Source organism: Haplochromis burtoni, unplaced genomic scaffold (assembly GCF_018398535.1).
Source record: "Haplochromis burtoni strain Fernald_Lab_line unplaced genomic scaffold, NCSU_Asbu1 Contig_337, whole genome shotgun sequence".
In the NCBI taxonomy this organism is placed as follows: Eukaryota; Metazoa; Chordata; class Actinopteri; order Cichliformes; family Cichlidae; genus Haplochromis; species Haplochromis burtoni.
Window position 1 is genome coordinate 496,074 of NW_024582698.1, and position 17,721 is coordinate 513,794.

The following is a 17,721-nucleotide window of genomic DNA, read 5'->3' on the forward strand; positions in this document are numbered from 1 at the left end:
CTTAGAACATTTTTTCAAGTCAAGTCTAAAGTCATAAAATTAATGACTCGAGTCCAAGTCATGTGACTCGAGTCCACACCTCTGGTGTTTCATGGTCCAGCAAGCCTCTTTGTCTTATTCTGATGTCTTAGTAATGACTTTCTTGCTGCAACTAGTCCTGTCAAACCTGCAGCTCGAAGTCTTCTCTTCACAGTCGAAGCTTAGACTTTCTTACTAAGACCACTATTAAGCAGTGATTGAAGCTGTTGTCCTGTGAGCCGCCTATCAGGCAAGTTGTTAACTCTCAGAAACTTGACCTCTGATTCAGTTGTGGCTTTGGACCTGCCAAACCTCTTCCTGTCAGAGTTTAGTCCAGTTTCTGAGTGCCTTGTGATATAGTGAAGGAAACTGTGCTCACTGACACCTTGACTTTCTTTCCAATTTCTTTGTAGGAAAGACCTACGTTTTTAAGTGTCATGATGATCTGTCTTTCTTCCATTGTTAATTGCCCTTTTCTCACCATTTTTGTGGCAACCCACTACTTTCTGCAGTACAATACCGTTCAACTGATGCTCACAACTGTATGGTACCACAGTGTGTTACAACACTGCTTTTATGCCGACAGCGGGGGTTGTAAGTAGTCCAGAAAAGCTGGAACACCTGTAGGAATTAGTAGCACCAGTTTTCAAGGCTTGATTAAACCTCCATTGCTGCAGAACAGTTTTAAATTGTTAACCCATTTTGTGGTCCCTGAGAAAGGCCTTCTTGTTCATTCTGAAATGTACGTTATTTTTCTGTTTTAGGTAACCTTACCCTTTTTTAACCTCTGGCAGTTCACCATTTACCTTTTTACCATTTCAAGCTATTCATTGGACTTAAATGACTTGAATTGCAATAAATAACTGGGAAAATTGGGGTTTTCTAAAACATTTGACCACTAGTCTGTATATACATTTTAGTTGTGTCCTACTTAAAATGATTATTTCATGTTTATTGAGGGTGAAAATCATATTTGAGTGCAATTATGGACGGTGAATTTGTCACGGCTGCGCTGGCAGCCCATGCAGATGAGGGAAAGGAGCACCCAAATGCAGGACTCTTCAATGCAAGCAGTACATTTATTTACAGTGACGTAAATAATACACAACAATAAATCCCCGTGCGCCCCAGACTCCCATGCTGTGTCTTCCTCCCAGTGTCCGTGCCCTGTGTCCTCGTTTCCAAGTGTCCATGCACCCTGTGCTTGCTGCCCTTTCGTTTCCAGGCTCCTCCTGGGAAATAACAGAGGCAGACATTAGACACTTTCCAACTGCAGCAGGATTGCACTTACTGATATGTTGAAAACACTGACGGGTAGTCACATAATGATCTAGCGTTGGCGAGAGCTCCACCACACTCCTAAGTAGCTCCTCCGATGAGGCTTGATTAGCTGTGGTGTGTGATGATCTTCAGGTGTGACCAACCACCTGGCAGGGCCACACCCACCAGGCCTGAAGGTGCCTGTCACAGCCGCACCCACACAAGCACACACACCTGCCTATATACACACAAGCGTGAACAACAGGGACAGCAGCACAGAGCAGCAAAAACACATGTAATGTGATACAAGTCCATAAGTGCTCAGTGACCCTGGGTTGCTCAGATCCAGGTCCCTGACAGAGTTAAAGAACAACAATTAATTGCTACTATCACGTTTAGATGCATATAATTTTTTTTCTAATCTTTTTAATTGATCTGAATTAATTTAAACCTCTGAATAGGTTATCAGTTATCAGGTGATCAGTTTGAGTCTTGTTTGAGTCTAGCTTATACTCTGCTTGCCTTTTGGCAAAAGCACAAAGAGGAATTCAAATGAGGTCAATTCAATTCCAATCACAACAACAGTCACCTCAAGGCAATAATAGTAAAGAACCTGCAAGTGAGGAGGAGGGATGGATAGAGAAAATAGGAGAGAAAGAGGCCAGATCACACATGGATGGATCTCCAGCTTCCTCTTACAGTGGTTTGCAAGTGTTCGGCCCGCTTGAACTTTTCCACATTTTGTCACATTACAGCCACAAACATGAATCAATTTTATTGGAATTTCACGTGAAAGACCAACACAAAGTGGTGTACACGTGAGAAGTGGAAAATCATACATGATTCCAACAATATTTACAAATAAATAACTGCAAAGTGGGGTGTGCGTAATTATTCAGTCCCATTTGGTCTGATTGCAGACAGTTGCTCATAGACATTGCCTGATGAGTGCTAATGACTAAATAGAGTGCACCTGTGTGTAATCTAATGTCAGTACAAATACAGCTGCTCTGTGACGGCCTCAGAGGTTGTCTAAGAGAATATTGGGACCAACAACACCATGAAGTCTAAAGAACACACCAGACAGGTCAGGGATAAAGTTATTGAGTAATTCAAAGCAGGCTTAGGCTACAAAAAAGATTTCCCAAGGTGGGCGAATCTGTCCATGGGACAACTATTAGTCGTGCACTGCACAAAGTTGGCCTTTATGGAAGAGTGGCAAGAAGAAAGCCATTGTTAACAGAAAACCATAAGAAGTCCCGTTTGCAGTTTGCCACAAGCCATGTGGGGGACACAGCAAACATGTGGAAGAAGGTGTTCTGGTCAGATGAGACCAAAATGCAAAACGCTATGTGTGGTGGAAAACTAACACTGCACATCACTCTGAACACACCATCCCTACTGTCAAATATGGTGGTGGCAGCATCATGCTCTGGGGGTGCTTCTCTTCAGCAGGGACAGGGAAGCTGGTCAGAGTTGATGGGAAGATGGATGGAGCCAAATACGAGGCAATCTTGGAAGAAAACCTCTTGGAGTCTGCAAAAGACTTGTGACTGGGGTGGAGGTTCACGTTCCAGCAGGACAACAACCCTAAACATAAAGCCAGGGCAACAATGGAACAGTTTAAAACAAAACATATCCATGTGTTAGAATGACCCAGTCAAAGTCCAGATCTAAATCCAATCGAGAGTCTGTGGCAAGATCTGAAAACTGCAAAACAGCTCCAGCTCAGTCAGATTAGATGGACAGCGTTTGTGAACAGCAAAGAAGAATGGGCAAGGACTTCAGTCCCTAGATGTGCAAGGCTGGTAGAGACATACCCTAAAAGACTGGCAGCTGTAATTGCAGCAAAAGGTGGTTCTACAAAGTATTGACTCAGGGGGCTGAATAATTACGCACACCCCACTTTGCAGTTATTTATTTGTAAAATAATTTTGGAATCATGTATGATTTTTGTTCCACTTCTCACGTGTGCACCACTTTGTGTTGGTCTTTCACGTGGAATTCCAATAAAATTGATTCATGTTTGTGGCTGTAATGTGACAAAATGTTGAAAAGTTCAAGGGGGCCGAATACTTTTGCAAGCCACTGTACTTTTGCTTTCAATACACAAATACTTGTTTGCTTTATTTATTATCAGATTGCATGTTACAATCTGGTTTAATACAGTCTATGTGTGGCTGACCAGAGGTGGCTGGATACACACTTAATTGAAAGAAAGTAAACAGGAAGTCAAAGCTCAAGAGTTAGAATTCTTTTTTCGCCATATCGACTGTGTGAACGCCAAAACTAATCTGAATACTGTAACTAATAAGAGTATTGATACATTATCAGAAACTGTTGCACAAATTTGATTGTGCTGTCGTTAACGGCAATCTGTTTTGGTTTGTTTTGTTTTGGATGTTGCAGAGAAAGACAATACTGCAAAGAAGAGAGGCAAAGCTACGCAGAGAGACAGCAGAGATCACACCCAAGAGATGAAACTGAGGCACTTGTTGCCACAGTAGCAAAGCACATCAAACTAGGGAAAAAAGAAAAACAGTGCCTGCGATGTAAAAGAGAATGTTTGTGACCCAAACTGAGAGAAGTTGTCCCAAAAATCCTCAGTGCAACTTTGGATTTAATAGTGATCCTTCAACTCTAACTGGCTTAGAAGCTTTTGTGGTTGGAATCCACATCTAGAGATGCAGCTTTTCGTTTTTCATTTAGGATGTTTTTGGCAACAGCACTTTGTAAAAAAAACTGGCCAAACACTTAAGCAGAAAAAAATAAACACCTGTGTATAAATCAAACATTTTTTCTGGGCACAGTTTTAAATTCAGAACAGCAAGAAATCAAATTCAATGCTGTTGCTGAACAGTAATACTCTGAAATGTCACAGACAGAAGAGTATATTAGTCACAATGTGAATATCACACAATTCTTAGATATGCAAAATATTTCCTGGTCACGATGTGTCATTGCAGCCATAATCAGACAAATGTTCTAGAGTGCATCAAACTACTCTTCCAGTCCTCTTCACACATTATATTTATCACCTCCATCTGAAAATGGGGGAAACCACAGATATTGTCAGTGAATAATAAAGAGGCAGGAATTTTTCCAGGTGATGGAGACACTGAGTATCTTTATGTGTTAAGTTTGGCTTAAGTCAGCTATAATAATCTAAAAGTCATTTTAAAATATTCAAAGACAGACAACGTCATAGTTTGATGTAACAATACTAACTCCGAGTTAAAGACAGCATCAGTGACGCTAAAAGTAAGCAACAAGCATATAATATCAACACTACATATACATGAAGATAAAAGCATAAAGTGACACAACAGTCACAACAGTTTTTTAACAACAGTTAAAAAAGCACTTGGGCTTAGCCGTTTATTGACTCTAACACTGAATGCTGAATGTGGCTGTAGATGTCATTGTTGCTTCTTGCTGCTCTAGAAGAGTCATTTAAAGCAGCAACATCGTGACATCATGTCCTTATGGAAATGTCTCCCGGTGAGGCCCCTCCCTGTCCGGGTGACATCAGCCGGAGCTCGGCTGCTTTCCTCCAGGAGTCCTCGGTGTAACCGCACATACACATCCAGCGCTGCCACCGGGAGAGCTCGACGGAAAGGGCGCCTGCTCGGCTTTTCTAACCGCTTTTCTTCATGGGACAAAACAATATTAATACTCCCCCGCCAGGTAAGCTTCCATCTTTCTTTCGTCTTCGTTTGCCTCCGCGTCAGTTAGAAATGATTTTTTAAGAGACAATTATTCTCTACCTGAGGGCGGCAGTTTAAAAGCAGCAACTTTTTCTTCTTTTTTATGAACCTCAGCGTGGAGAGTGGTGCTTACATTTGGGCTGTTAGGGGAGAAAACGGCACTTTCTAGCTGGGTTTTAATTCCAAAATGTTCTCACTTAAACAGTTACACGGCTTTATTTGGCTTGTTCTCCCCGTCTCGCTGTTTCCTATCTGTGAGTGCAACTCTATCATACCTGCCTAATAACTACAGTAACGGGTCTTTCCGCCGTTCATGTAGCGGTTCTTTTGCCTCGTTTGCGCTGCTAAAAGTCATGTGTGACTCTTCTTCAAGTGTAAAATCCGTCTGAAACACAGCTAAAGCCTCTGTAAGCTGTAATAACGGTCGGATAGTGAGCTGTAGCAGTGTTACAACCTGATAGTCTCACTGTATGCTAATGTTTAGTTCCTAGCTCAAATAGGGCTGTGGGTGCGTGTACTGTGGGTGGTGGTGGTGGTGAGGGGGTCACACTGGTTTCCATGACAACACATTAACCACAACACTGATTGCGACTGAAGATTTGACACCAGCACCTCCACCACAATCATCATCCTCACAATAACTACAAGCTGCAGTTTTCTGGGTCAGAGCTTTCACACAATGCGCACTGGGTCATCAGCCTTGCTCCTGCATTGGCGTCCCTGACCTCCAGGGCCCTACGTGCCCCATGTATCATTCCTCCACCCACTCACCACCTGGACCAGTAGATCAGAGCTTTACTGGCCCCCTTAATTTTCACTGGCCCAAGGGGAGAAAAATCCACCCCATCACTACAGAAAACATTTGACTGTAATGCAGTCCTAGCACTAGCCCCACTCTAGAGCTCACATGGGTCATTAGAAACTCTTTTGTTTGTATAATTTTGTTGTATAAAATGTAAAAATGCTGCGTTTAAGAAAAGCTCATCACCATAGGATTCATTTTATTTATTTATTTAATTTTTAGAAAGAGGGGCAATACATATTAATGAACATTTTAACAAATGTAAATATGCCACATTATAGCCTTGGGCTAATTTCCATCTGCAGACCCTCTGGCAGGTTGGTGTTAAACACAAGTTAGTAAAAACATACAGAGACACTATTTACAGGTCATGTGACAAGGACAAAACTAGTGATCACATTATACTAGAACAAACAATGACAAGGAGAGTGGACACATAGGACAGTATAGATAACAATAACGGAAACACATCAATTATATTGCACAAACCCCAGTATTGTACATGCCCTGACCATCGTGATATTGCGTTCACCCATTGCACTAACAGTTGTTTCCCTTTTTGTAATACACTTTTTCCCGTCCAATATAAAACATGATTATTAAACATGATTACATGTTGGTGTGTCCCTCAGCCGCCCTTTTAAGTGACTCTTAAAGATGGGTAGACTTGTACTTTCCCTCACTGACAGTGGGAGACTATTCCAGAAGCTCACTCCCTGATATGACAGAGCATTCTGTGAAAAGGTGGTCCGCCTGAATGTCAGTTCACAATCACCTCTAACAGTGGCTCGAGTCAGTCGAGACCCGGCAACACTGCTAGACTTTTGTTTAATAAAATCACTCATTGGTGGAGGCGCCAGACCATGTATAACTTTGTATATTAGACAGGCAGATTTAAATAATTTGAAATTAGTAAAATTTAAAAACTTGTATTTTTCTAAAATTTGACAATGGTGATATGAAAAAGGTTTTTTATCTAATATTTTCAATGCTCTTTTGTAGCATTTGTACAGGTTTTAAAGCTGTGGCAGTTTCTAGATACTTGCTCAATGTTGTCACTCTTTTGTTATCTGCATCTAGTGAAGCCAGTAGGTTCTAGGACACATACAGGCAAAATATGTCCTGTGCAAATCTCAGTCTGATGTCCAATGGAACAAAAATGAACAATCCACAAAAACATTAGGTGAAAAGCAGAGTTATGTTATCTGAATTCCAACAGAATTTAGATAACATAGTGCTGAATTCCCCACTTGTGTTTCATAAAGTACTTTATTTATACAGTAATGCAAGTCCATCCTGCAGTGGATCCTACACAAGTAAAAACAGTTTGACTGAAGTATTACAGCAGTAATAACAAAACAGAAAATAACTGGAGTTCATTCATATATGTACAGTATAAAGGATGGGTGTAGTTTCTGGGTATTAAAAGTAAAAACAATATGAAAGTGCCTTTTTAATTGCCAGCCGGGCCATGGGCTGTGGTTGTTTTAGTTCTCTATGCGTCTCTATGATGGACCTCAGCCCTGACTCGCGTAACCTCATTTTTTGTGGTCACCATTATTTCCGATCATCTTAAATAAAATGTGTCAACACTTGTTGAGCATCACTTGTTTGGGAGTCATCTTGTTCTTTCAAAAATGCAGTTCGAATAAAATGCTTCTCGGGGGGTCCAAGGTTAGCTTAAGTTATTTAGCATCACAGGTGACTTTGTGATCATAACTGGTAGAATAATTGCTAACTTTAAACATATTTTATGATCTCTTTGCTACATTGGGGCATTTGTTATCTGGAACCCAGCCCTTACCACCCCAGGTAAAAGTAGCCTAATCTTAATCTTGAGAAATATGTAAAGAATCTTGAGATAATTTAATATGCCAACAAAAACAGCATGCTAGCTTTTTCTGATCTCGAATCTGTATAGTATTAGTGAAAGTTGATAGGGACACATCAGGCACACAGCTTTTGCTGTAAGCACATAAGCCCCACCCACCCGCTGTTCAAACTTTCGATTCATGAAGGGCAGCCAATCAGAAGAGAGTTGGGTTTAAGGAAATTTGAAGAAAGCTATAACAAACTGTTTCAGAAGACATGAATCTTAACTGCAGATTTAAGAGTTGTTTACTCCCAATAATATTTAAAATAAATGACTGCCAAATGTCAGCTGACAGTGAACACGTATTTGCAAGCCAGACTGATCATCACTCACTCAAGACAGCTGAACAGACTTAATTGTCACAAAAATAAGAGATCTGTTTCTGACAGCTTAGACAATTACATGAAAAATAGATTCAGCGCTAAAAAATAAGCAACTACAGTTTACTAGCTCATACTTTAATAGTTAATAAAATAATTTAACTTTGGCAAATATGCATCCCAAAAGTCTCTGTAGAAAATTATTTTTGTTTTTGTCATTTTCTCTGTGTATACACAGTATATGAGAGCATATAAGGTGGCATGGTGTGTGATGTGTACATATATAAATGCACTGAGTGTGTAAATATTGAGCTCTCTGAGCTGATTATTTAAGCACACCTGGTGTGTAATGGGTTGATGTGGCACAGTGTGCTATTTACTTCTCTGTGCTGAGAGTCCGATCAGCTATTTACATTTCCAGAGTCACTTTGTCTGTGTGGTGTACTGGTGGTGGCTCCTTGACGTTCTTAACAAATGCCACTTTGTAGAATCACTCTCTTTTTTTTTTTTTGCATCTTTAGTGCTTTTCCCTTTTTGTCAATAGGAAGGCTGTTTTTTTTGTCAGTGAGTCATGTTTCAAATGAAATCAGATGATTCTTTTACTGGGTTGAAAAATCGCTACAAATGAATTAACGCCCACTTTGGATTTAAATAACACTTCAGAGCAATCTTTCTAATGTTCTTTTGTAATCACTTGTACGTCACGTCTCAAAGCGCAAATAGTGTTTTACTCTGAGTGTGATTTCCTTGTCATCTGTTGACATCATGAAAATATAGTCAAATTTCATTCACATCTCTATTGCTTTGAGCGTCATACCTGCTGATAAGTTGATATAAAAATAGAGCATGAAAAGATCAACAGATTAAAAGAAGTCTGCAGAATAGCTCTGTTACGAAAGCTTGTTTTCTTTTTTACATATTTGGTTAATCGGTGAGCTGCTAGTACATGGATTTTAAAGCCAGTTGCCTCCTGTCTCCTGCTGTAATGTTCTCTCTGTAAGGAAGGGAAGAGGGTAAGTTTATTTACAAGTAAGGTTACAAGTTATAGTTTTTACACAGCTGAATAAACGTCAAGCAGACAACTGATTATCAGAAGTGTGAGATGCTCGAGAATATACTCCGGTGTCCTGTTATATTTTAGATAGCAAGGAGTTTATTAAACCGAAACAATCTGCAAATTTCATTAAAATTTAATAAACTATCATCTTGTCTTTATTTTTAGTTAGCACATACCTTAGACACTTAAAGCTGTAAGCTAATGATAGTTATATAAGAGCAGATGCTGCTGGTGCAATAAGCTGTACGCTGTACGTCCAATGGATGCATGACCTGATTAGTCGACTAATCGCAAAAGTAATCGGTGACTAGTCGACTATCAAAGTAATTGTTTGTGGCAGCCCTATTTACAAGTGCATTACATATTGCATTAAAACAAAAATTGCCCAAAAATATGAACTTTTTTTAGGACTGCTGTTAGTTTACGAGACAGTGTTCATTGGGGCAGATGGGTGCCCCTCCCTGAACTGGGATCTGCTGGAGGTTTCTTCCTGCTAAAAGGGTTTTTTTTCTTCCCCACGGTCGCCAAAGTGGTTGCTCACAGTGGATTGTTTCATTGTTATGGGTTTCTCAGTATTATTGTAGGCTCTTTATGTTACAAAATAAAGTGCTTTGAGGCAGCTGTTGTTGTGATTTGGTGCTATATAAATAAAATTGAATTGAATTATTCAGACTGCTACAATGTTTGAAGTTTTCTTTTTTTTTCTCCATAGTTAACAAGTACAATGAAAGCACAGAATCCAACAGCGTATCAGTCCATCTTTAAATAGTCACTGACTACACTGCCCTGTCTGTAACTTTCCACTCCAAGCTTACCACTTTCCCCTTATACACATTTCTCAGAGCACAATATAAAGCCTTTATAAATATATAAAGCCAAATGATCTTTGTTGCTTTGATGAGAATATCTACCATTTTACTGGGGACTATTTTGAGTGAGGGATTAATGCATCTTTGTGACAACACGATGGGGTATGTGTGATTAAGTCAGAATAACTACTCTCTGTGTGTGTGTGTGTGTGTGTGTGTGTGTGTGTTCATCGTAATTAATGAACTTGTCACCCAGTGCAACATTATGGCTCACTAATGTATTTTTAATAGTTTTTGGATGGTAGTGGAGGTCTGTTACACAGAGAAATAAGATATGCATGCACAATATTTAAGTATAAAAAGAGACATTTAGAATATTACCAGAAGTTTGAGAGGTGGAAAACAAATCTATGAATTAAAAAGGACATTACTGAAAAACTCTAAATATTTCTGTAATGTATTTGAAGTGTGCGGCTTACGCAAAACTAAGTAAACAGCATCCTCTACAGCAGCTTCTGAATCCGAAGCGACCATACCACGTGTGTTATTATTTCATTCCAGGTTACCCTTCCTTGTCTCAGACATGTCTGTGAGCCACACTGCAGATACACCAACAGTCATATGGCTGATTGCAGTGTAAATTTGATTTGTGGTGCGTGACTGAGGTTAACGCGGCTCAATGTCGTTTTGTTTGTTCTGGACATTTCACCCGGAGCAAAACTTACTTCGTCTTTCTGTCACTGGGAGGCCCGGTCTTGCATTTCAGCTGGACTTGAACGGACTTCATTGTGTGAATGAATACATGTGATTCCAGATAAGCGTCACCCCCACCCCTCCCCTCCTTCCCTCTCCCTTCCAGGGGTGAACGTGCGTGTCCTGGTGTCGCTCTAGCTCAGTTCCAGCTGATTACAGCATGAGTTATGACAGCATGGGCACTGCTGCTGTTGGCATCAGACAGGCAGCTGGTCCTCACCTCCATCCCCCACCCAGCAGCACAGGGCCACCATCATCAGCTTTACTTGTCAGGGATTGAAGCCAGCCTTTATATCAGGGGTGAGTCATACTGGAGCTCGGTCTTTTCCTAACTACCTCCCCTCTTTTCACGCTCAGCATCAGCTGGCGCTTAGAGTGAGTGTTCTACTGCTGCACGAGAGTCATCGCCACCTGTTATCAAGAAGGAAACACAGTGTTTATCAGATTGATTTTCTTCAAGGTTTTTAAACCGTGCTGTATGACAGTCTGTGTGAACATCAGTGTCCCTGCAATATTGTTTGGTATTCAGAATTGCAGCACATTAGAGGTGACTCCAAGGATGGCAGTGTCTGATGGTCAGACATTTGTGTTAGTTCTGAGAGGAGTGTGACATTTCTGACAGGAATTCAACAACATGTGAGGTACATGGCGAGTGTACAGAGATCTAAAACACCCTGTAAATCTGTTTAGATTACACAGTACTTTGTCTGATGAGATGCTAATTGGGCCTCATTAGAGTGACAAATTCTGTGTGGCTTGTTGATTTTCTAGCCTTCCTGAGTGGTTATTAAGACTGTAAAAGTTTTGGAAACTGTTCTTTTTTGTAGGGGATAACATGAACAAATGTTTTTCACAATAAACATTTGCTGTTGGCTTAATGGGACTTCACACAAGAATTGACTAGCAACGATTTAGTGACCAGAGACCTGTGGCCCTATGGCAGAGCTTCCCTGGTATGTCCTCTTTTCTTCCTGATATACACTTGCAGACCTGCAGGGACACGTGAGGTGGGCTAGATGGTCAGAAACGCCTCATAATGAGGGCACGCCACTGTCCCTCATCATGACCACATATTGTTTTCATTTGTATGTGTATATATTGTATTTACACATATATATCTTTTAATATCAAATGACCATATATACATTTAGTATTTATACTGTATAGTACAAATACTGTAAAAAAAAATATAGAAATTACCATACAGTATTTGCAATATTTTGGTTGAATTCCTTTTTAGTTAAAGGAAATTCTAATAGCCACCCATTTTGCAGTTTACAAGTTGACCCGCTGCTACAGCTAAGCAGCACTTTTTATTTAACATGCACTTTTACAACTATTTTTAAGCTACATCCATAACATTAGTTATTGTGTTACCTTAGCCTGCTGTTTTACACAGTCTGGCCAGTTAACAGAGTTAGAAAATAGCAAGTTTCCTTGTCATTGTTTTCTAGCTGAAATTCTTAAAGTATCACCTCTCCAGGGACCATGGAATAAGTGGGAAATCTACACTTTAGCTCCATCATAACCACAACCCCCTATGAAACCCTACAACACAACCTACAGTGTAGAATGTAACTGTCGCAGCCTGCTAGTATTGTGATCGATCTGTTCAGTTCATCAATTAATACTGTGAGTGGGAAACATGACCAAACTAATAAACGATCATGGTGGACTGATGGACTGTTTGACGTGTCCATCAGTGTTATTTTTAGGATGTGTAATATAGATTCAAGCTTCACAGCTTACATATCATTGGCTTCAGTCTGTGGACTTGTTAAAGAAAGCAAAAGGGAATGAAGTGTGTGTGTGTGGGGGTGTGTGTTGGGGCTAGGGTATATGGGTTTGTGTCTGTGTGTGTGCTGCCATTGTATTCAGGATCGTGACAAGACTGGTAACACTGAAAACAGCCCAGTGAATTTGCTGGTAAAGGCAGAGAGTGACAGTTAAAGCGTGATCTCTAACCTCATCTTTGTCGTCAGAAGAATACATTTTCCTCTTTTTCTCCCTCCTCCTTCAGTAGAATAGTGCATGATTTCATTTGAAGCTTGGCATTCCTCGCATTCCTCCATACTTTTCTTTCCTGCAGCTCCATTCCACCTTGGTGTGTTTATATAGTGAAGTGAAAGACTGGATGATAGAGGCATCTGCTGCAGCAGTGACACATCACACAGAATACTTTTGTGGTGTCAGATATAAACTGAACTGGTATCTACAACTAATCTTTATCCGTAAATATGTACTTAAGAGAATGCACCCGGGACTGCCAGAGACAGAGGAGTTTGGAGTCAAAATATTCAAACATGCACGGTTTATTGCCCCTGGTCATCATCGCAATACTCTAAGGAAAGTCTGTGAGCCAGCACAATCAGGCAATCAGGAGTTCTGGCTTGGAGAGTTCTGTTAGTCAAAAAACAGAAATAACTAATAGAGTTCATAAAACAAGAGTAATGACGGTGTGAGACACCTAACTCAGTGCAGGCTCAATGAGTTGAGCAGATTCCTTCTTTGGTTTTTAGGTGATAGCTAAAACTGTTTCCAGACAAGCGCTTTACTGCAGTTTGTCTGTTAATCAGCAAGATTGAAAGAAAACTACCAGGCTGAATTTCTTTCAACCTGGTGGAGTGGTGGAGCATCGGCAAGATGAGAAGTCTGAACCAGGGATGGTTCTAAAGTCTGAGTGCTGATTAGATCATTAAGCCGCTGGTTAACAGGAAATCCATTGACAGCTATTTCTTTACTAGTAATTTGGTCATCTTCCTGGTTCCAGGAATTGCGTATACAAATTTAAACTAAAACAAGTGAATGTCAGGTATTTCCATTTCCGTTTCCATTTCTGCTCCACCTGAAAATCCGTAGGCAAATTAGACACCAGCAATTTTCACATCAGGAACCAGAATCATTATGGTTTTTCCTCTGTGGTGTCTGATGCCTTTGAATAATGAATAAAACAAAAGCAGACTGTTTACTGTTGGCTTGTGCAGTATCTGCTAATGAACATTACTGCAATGGAACATAACTTATTTCCTCTTTTCAATGCTTTAACTTCACCCGTTCTTTTTCCTTGTTGCTCATGCTTTCCTTTTTCTCCTTTTCAGCATACATAAATTTTTTTCTATAACTATTGCTATAGATAGCAGTACGGCTGTTCGATACAACAATATATATCGGATGACGATATGAAAAAAGTCTATTACTTCATATTATGCTATCGTTTGTTTCGTGGTGTTGTAAAATAAACTGTTTCTGGCAATATTTTTTCATCGTTTTGATGGTCACTGTAGAATTCCTTAAAGTTCTCTCTTTCTCTTATTTTATATAACCACACTACGGACTGACAAGCCACTGGTTTTATGCATTGTCGTTAGCAGCAGCGACGATAAAACCATCGTGTGGCTCCACCGTTTGCTTGTTTATTTTCCACATAAACCTTTCACAATAAAGCTCAAGAGCCTGTTGAGATTTTTCAAAATAAACCGAATCACGTGAAATAGTATGCAGAGTGTTTACGGACGAGAAGCTAAAAAGAGCCGTCAGGTGCTAAAAAATAAACCTTAGAACAGGCTTTTCCCCACAGCACGCCATGTAATAAATACTCACAAAGAAATTTGCGGCCATTTCAACTTATGTAACACTCGACTCTAGGTACACAACGCCCAGCTTAAAACACTTCACGCAAGTTGAGTTGCCTGAGATTCACAGAATTTACCGAAAATGTAAAATTTTTGTGATATATATCATTGTCGGGAAATGTCTTATATCGGGATATTAGATTTTGGTCATATCGCACAGCCCTATATATAGGAATGGGTGTCATTTAGGCTTTATCCATTACCGGAGCGAAACCGGTACTTTTGAAATGGTGCTCGAACCGTTGCTTAAAGAATGGAAAACACAAACTTTGTCCAAAAACCTCTCATGTTCAGCTGTTTTTTTGTAAAAAGATAACAATGTTAGCCTTTTCTGTAGCTATAGGGCATATAAGGTATCACTCTTGGCTGGAAGCAGTGCTTAAACAATGGAATAAACACAAACTTTGTCCAAAAACCTCTCATGTTTAGGTGTTTTCCACTTTTCCTTTGGTCATTTTAGCCTTTTTGGCCAGGGTGAAGGGAGTATCTGCCATCAAACAAGAAGACAGCCTCATCTAACTACGACGATGTTTGCTAGTTCGCCTTACATGCATTAATTTAATAACATGGTTAGCCTACTCAACGTAAATTATCATAATTTCTGCTACACTGGCAGGGCTAGGGGCCACGACTCTCCTCTTCGGGTTCTTGGGGGATGTTGCTAACTCCGGGTCAGAAAACAGGCACCACACCCACAGTAGATGTGCTCGGTGTGAGGTCTTGCAGCAAGCTATCAAATACGGTGCATTTCTCGGCTTTTTTAAAAATGCTATGCATTGCCAGGTGTTTCATCAGATTCGAGGTGTTATCTCCTTTGCACAGTATCAGCTTAAAGCACTTGTTGCAGGCTGCTGAGTTGGCATCTTTTGCTGTGAAGTACAGCCAGACTTTTGACCACTACGCCTTGGGCATTTTTAATCTGTAGCTCTGCTTTATGTCAGAACCCATCCCTACCTATATAGCAGCACTTTGTCCTAATTTCAATAGCACAGAGCACTGCTTACACTAGTGTTATTACTGTATCTTTAAGCAGATTTCTTGGTGTGATGTAAATTCTAGTGGTCATTTACTTTTTTACTACTACACTGAAAGGTACCAATGCAACGGTGACACGTAATGGACTAAAAAGTTGTACATGAACAAACATCTGTCCTAGGTATCCACACCTATCTGGGTGTTTTCTCTTGCTTTGGGCCTTCCCATGTCAGCAACTTTAGCCTGTCATTGAGGTGTAAAATGTTAATTGCACAGGTTGCCAATCATTAGAGAAAAAAGTTTTTGTAACAACTGTCCTTCTTTTTTTACTTGTTTCTATTTTCTATTTAGCATTACTCTTTCATTCATTTGACAACTGCATTTGTTTTCATTCAGAGTGAATTTAATCCTGTTTTAATGGTTGATGGTTGGTTGCCTGGACATTTTATCACCTTGTGGCTACTATCTATTGCCACTTGTGAACAATGTCGCACATATTTTTCTTTTTCTTTTTTCTCTTCTTTAGAGAGTATGGAAATTATAACATATCTACAAAGAACTCTGTACTTGAGTGAAACTGTGTTAAAAATAAGGAGAAAAAATAAGGACACATGTTACTTCAGTAGCACGTGTCCTTATTCGTACGATACAGAGAAGATTAGCATGGCCCCTGCGCAAGGATGACACGCAAATTTGTGAAGCGTTCCTCTTTTTTTTTTTTGGCAGGGATAGCTCAGTAGGTAGCATGGTGGCCCCATGATGGGAAGGTTGGGGGTTCGAATCCACTGAATGGTTACTCTGAGGTAGAGCAGGGCGATATGACCAAAAATATTTATTACGATATACATTTGAAAATTTGCGATAATGATATAACTGACGATATAATTGACACTAGACAAAATACTTTACAACTCCACAACTTTATTAGTGCAAAAAAACCCATCAATGTATTTTCACTTAAACAAGAAGCTGTTTTTTTATGTGCATTAAAGTTATATAAAAATGTAACAGTGCAAATTCCTTGCTGACAGTTTAACCAAAAGGCATTTCCAGTGGAAACTGGCCGACATATCCTCAGCATAACCATGTGTAATATCCACAAAACTTAAAAAATGGTTATACCTACACAATACGTTAATATTATGTTGAAGCACAGTACGTATCACTCCGCGAGGCTCCTGCCTACGATAGCTGTAATGCTCCGACAATCCATCAAGCGGTGCGGCTTTGTAGCTTAGCAAAGTTGTACTAAAACATTGGACAGATTTTCGAGCGCCGTGTTCCTAAAATCGTTTCGAGTTCAGTAAACACAACCAGAATTCATATATAAGGCACACGGGATTATAAGGGGCGCTGACGATTTTCAGAAAAATCAAAGGATTGATTTTAAGTGTGCCGTATTTTCCAAACAACACGGTAATAACCACGGCCGCTAGCATGCTCTACCAAAAATAGTGCTTTGTTGTGTATCTGATGGACGAAAGCTAAACCAGTTCCACACCACTGAAGTTGCAGCATTTTTACAAACCAATTCTGGTTCATCCGTTTCATTCAACGATCCACTTTCGCCCTTCTCATTCTGCGTCGCCGCCATGTGCTTATGTAAACAAAGGCACTGCGCATGCGCGTTTTACCCATATTCTGTCGCGATATTTCATTTTCCTTTCATTGCCCAAAATTACTCCGGTATTACCGTGAACAGTATGATATAGCCTAGCCCTACTCTGAGGTACCCCTGAGCAAGGTACCGTCCCTACACACTGCTCCCCGGGTGCCTGATTAGTGGCTGCCCACTGCTTAACTGAGTTAATGGGTTAAATGCAGAGAGAGTAATTTCCCCATGGGGATCAATAAAGTATTATTATTATTATTATTTTCCCTTTTCTGTTAAAGAAATGTTTTTAACCACTCACCATTCAACATTCGACTCAATGGACAACGCTTCTTAGCTTCTGTGTTGATTGAGAGCTACACAGTGTTTATTTCAGCTGGAACCAAGATGCCCTTTCTTTTGTCTTGGGATTAATGAGCATCTCCCACTGGTTCTGGTTTTGTATGCTCACTTTTCTGGAGACTTTACTGGAGAAAATCTCAGAGAAACAAACTCAGCGATTTCTTTGCCTCCTGTTTCGATGAGTCATGCATGCCTTCAAATGCCAGCATAAATGGGCTATAGTGATGTCATGAGTATCTTGAGACACAACCAATGCAATCGCCACAAATTAGGGTTGAGTTGTTGTTTGACTCTCTGCTTTTTATTGTTGTGTGTGTATTAGAGCTGGGCGATATAACGATAACGATATGTATCGCGATATAACTTTTACTCGATAGAGAAATTAAGCTATCGCGATAGACCTCGCCGTTCTTGTCCTCTTAAAAAAAATAAAAATAAAAAAAAAGGTCAGCCAATCCAAATTAAGTAGCGCAGAGCCGAACCAATCACAGCCGCAGCGTCACGTCGCGTGACTTGTTACGTACAGCACAAGTGCCAAGCCGCACATGTGTTTGTTTGGGA

General features: G+C 40.1%; 1 protein-coding gene and 1 non-coding gene across 4 annotated transcripts in view; both read left to right on the forward strand.

Annotated features, from left to right (window-relative positions):
* The first annotated feature begins 4,697 nt into the window (after positions 1-4,697).
* The window catches only part of LOC102294324 (SH3 domain-binding protein 4), a 50,383-nt gene continuing 37,359 nt past the window's right edge, over positions 4,698-17,721 (forward strand). The window contains exon 1 of one of the 3 annotated variants that reach the window (XM_005942348.3): positions 4,698-4,965. The gene's annotated coding sequence lies outside the window, so the exon portion shown is untranslated. Of the gene's footprint in view, positions 4,966-9,341; positions 10,900-17,721 lie in introns of those variants that run through there. The other 2 variants (XM_005942350.3, XM_042228640.1) reach the window with 2 other exon arrangements.
* LOC121815866 lies at positions 15,820-15,921 on the forward strand. The gene has a single exon (XR_006055429.1). It is a non-coding gene; the product is annotated as a U6 spliceosomal RNA (small nuclear RNA).